The sequence below is a fragment of the Alosa alosa genome, chromosome 3, assembly GCF_017589495.1.
Source record: "Alosa alosa isolate M-15738 ecotype Scorff River chromosome 3, AALO_Geno_1.1, whole genome shotgun sequence".
Taxonomy (NCBI): Eukaryota; Metazoa; Chordata; class Actinopteri; order Clupeiformes; family Clupeidae; genus Alosa; species Alosa alosa.
This window is the reverse complement of record NC_063191.1, coordinates 32,582,622-32,586,570: the sequence shown is the minus strand read 5'-3', so window position 1 is coordinate 32,586,570 and position 3,949 is coordinate 32,582,622.

Below are 3,949 nucleotides of genomic sequence, written 5' to 3'. Positions count from 1 at the left end.
GCCATATCCGAATCTATTATGTCTGTCGTGTCTGTAAGAGCTTCGCTTTGGAAATCAAAGAAGAAAATTCTGCCCGCTACATGGTGTGCGTGTTCGTGAGATGAAGTCCGAATGCCGTGCATGAAAGCATCCTCTTTGGCTCCGCTCCACTCGCGGGTTGACCTCACTAATTGCTGATCAGCTGTTAATCATTGATTATAAACCACTCTTGAAAAAAAGGGTATTTCCCTTGAGGCTACACTCCAGTGGCCCCTGACTGAAGGGAAAAAAGTGGCCATTAGCGTTATTAGAGCTTTTGATTTCATTCCAGCATGTTCTTCATTAAAGCCATTGATTGAGGGAAAGATTGATGCGTGGAGCAGCACGCAACCTCCCCTCCTGATCACTGACACCACCACCCACCGCCACCCCATGCCATGGTCACCCAGACCCCAGCAGGGTGCCTTTGCACGTGTGCAGAATCAGCCTCCTCTCGAGCCGACACGAGCATGCACTTCAAGCTCCAGCCAGGGGTTCGATGGACATGGAAGGAATGCTAATGGCTTGACACAACACACAGACCTGGGTATCACTTGACGAAACATCTGCTTATTTTTTTACGCTTGGTCCCTGAAGTTAAACACTCTACATTTCCCGCTGTGCATATGCCCCAGTGCAGGAAGAAAGATATCAAGAACAACCTCCCACCGACTGAGTGTGATAACTAAACATTTATTTAACCCTCTTGTCTCAGCAAACATGCTCTACATTGACTAGTGAGAATAAATTGTTACGGAAGACTGTCAGTCTCTAAAAAGTAAGGTTTTATATACATAGCATTTAAACTGCTGAGCTCTTAAAGTATCGGGATATTATAGGAAATATCGGAAATTTGTGAAGTCTGTGAGTTAAGACATTCAGTATTTCAGTATTTTTGTCACATCATTTTATAGATAAATAGATAGATAGATACGTTATTGATCCCCAAGGGGAAATTCAAATTCACTCATTATAACCTGTATTCAACATTTTGATAGTAAAGGTGAGCCAATGATATCACACTAGGATACGTTTTTAGAAATGTTTAATTGGGACTGTTTAACTGGGACAAAAGACAGTCAATATCAACTTGTCCACTGATGGTACATAGCCTTTCATTTAACTGGCTAAAATAATGTTGGGTGTTGTAAGAGGCTAAACAGCTCACTAGTGAATCAATCCCAGTAGGAGTTCAATGCCTATTCTATTACCTCAGTGCACTGACCTGGATCTCATATGGCACACTGATCTAAAACAACCACAGGAGTCACAGAAATCATGACACAGAGGTCAAAGGCCAGTCTATGTGTGGAGTAAAGCTTAGCCAGGTGCTTACATGTCTATCTTGAAAAGGTTTTGAATCCCATAACTTGTAACTGAACTAGTTGTATAGCGCTTTGAATTAGCATACTAATTTGACATTCATGAGGGTGGCACTGGTGTGGTCCATGTGATATGGATTAAATCCACAGACCACATAGTGCAATGTATAATCCCCATCATGGTGTAGCCAAGTCCAAAGCATATCCTTACAGAGAACCACCTCAGACTTGCAGAAATGTTTCCTCTGCAAAACTACCATAGTTTCTCGGTTTAGTGGGTGACAGGTATCCATCATATTATCAATAAACCGATTATCCAACAGATTTATTCATGATTTGATCTGTTTTGAGTCCTGACATTTTCAGCTAATTGGCTACTGTCAACAGGGAAAACAATCGTGGTTGGCCTCAGGGATACCGGAACCCCGTAACAACAAATCATTCCTTGCCCTGCAGAGAGAAAAAAGTGTGGGTGTGTTGGACGACATTTCAAAATGTTTTAGATGGAACACTGAGGCATTAGAACATGTTGGGTCTATTGAAGCAGAACACTGAACAATCAAACCTGGAGTTCCCTAAAGCCTTTGAGTTTCATGTATCATATTGGCTTGAGTCAGAGTGGTTGGTGAGTTATATTGTTTTGCTGCATTTCTTTGGAAGCGTGATGTCTTGAAGATTTATATTTCCACCCTCCACCCCCATCGGAAATGGTGCTGAGATGTGGTTGGAATTGATACATTTATTTTGCATGCATGACATATCGCATGAAGAACACTTTGGGTGGTATATCATTCTGCACACATTGATGCACACAAAAACATAAACACCAATACTCTCTCTCTCTCTCAAACTACATAAACACACACACACACACAGAGACACACACACGCACACACAAATAGAGAATATTTTCCATCGTGTAAATGTCTGGGGAGGCAGGCGGGTGTGCATAGGAGATGTGCCTGCTCTACTTAAATGGTAATCCATAGTGTTTAGGCCCCAGGTGAGCCTGGAGACAGGGTCCTCAGACAGCAGCCCAAAACTGGCTGAAGGATTATTTAACCTGCTGTTCAATCTGGTGCATATCACAGATGAAACAAAGCATGCCACACCACTGTATTTAAGTAGTCCATCATCCTGGGAGAGGCTATATTCCCAGGCATACAGACTTGACAGTTTCAATGAGGTCTGAGAATAGTGAAAAAGCAGTTTTTCCTCAGCTTTCAGCTTTCAAGCCCCAGTTATATCACACGCCTGTTTTGCTGCTAGTGAGCAAGGGAAATGTGCCAATTTTTGTTTGTGTTCAACTTAACAAAAATGTTAGTTTTTTGGGCTATTTATGGACTATTGCTCGAATCACTTTGTCTCATTGTTTTAGTAAACAAAGCTCTATTATGAATTACCCGGGTCTGTAATGCCACAGTATTAGTGAAGATAGCCACTGGGGCATTTTTGCATTATTATTTACAACCAGAAACGAGGATGTATCATTTTAAGGTCATGTATCTAAACCAATTTATGTCTGCACCCTTCTCCAAAATGCTGCTTGTCATGATCCGAGGAAGAGTTATCATGTAACTGTCAGTGCTAGTCAGGGTTTCCACCTCAGGTCTGCCCAGCTGTGTGAGTAGCCTATGCTCACATCAGCCTGCGGTACATCTTCTGCAGCAGAGTCTAATGCCATGTCACCATAACTGCGCGCTATCAGTAGCCTTTGAAGATTTATAGATAGCCGAATGTCGGCTGGAACTTTCTCGTCAAAGGCGTTTTTTGAAAGGGACCTGCTAACGCCTTGATTTCCATCTCTCAGCCCACGTGTGCAGGAATGGTAATTTATTTCACCTCCATCCCCCACTGGTGCTTAAAAAAAGCTCTCCTCTGTTCCCCTCTCCCTCTCTCTTTCTCTCTCTCTCTCTCTCTTTTCTCTTCTCTTCTCTTCTTCTGGCCAGAGACTGTTTGGTCCTCCTCTCAGTGGGTTGTAAATGAATGTGCTACTGCACCTGGGCTCCACAGGTGGTGAACAACACTAATGACAGCTCGCGTCACCGACATAATTTCAGCACCACCGCTTTCCCTGCGTGGCTGTCAGGTGTGCGCAGAGGGCAAAAAGACGCCGTCATGCGGAACACACCGCGCACGCCACAGGGCTCGCCGGGAAACTTTGCCCAACTCACTCACTAACACAAATTTAATACCTAGAGGACAAACCATGCTAATGTTCTCTGGCTTAAGCCAAACAGGTCTATTCTATTCAGTTGGTTAGCAGATATTGGATTACGTGCTGGCTACGGGCTCTTTCTTAGATACTCTCTCATACAGTATGTTCTCATTCAGGTACTCTCTTGTATAGATAAAACACATAAAATTAATGAATATTAATGGTGATTACACCTGATGAAAGAAGAAATGTGATATATTTTATATCATTGTATTGTACCATGGCATTATATCATATGTATTATTGTGCCTATCTATTCTTTGTTTTAGACGCTTAATTAGGTAGCTGGTATATACATTAAAACACATATAGGGACACATTTAGGGCATTTATGTGTAGGTTGTGAGTTGACATATTAATTATCCTTCCTTGTGGACGGCATAAGAGAATG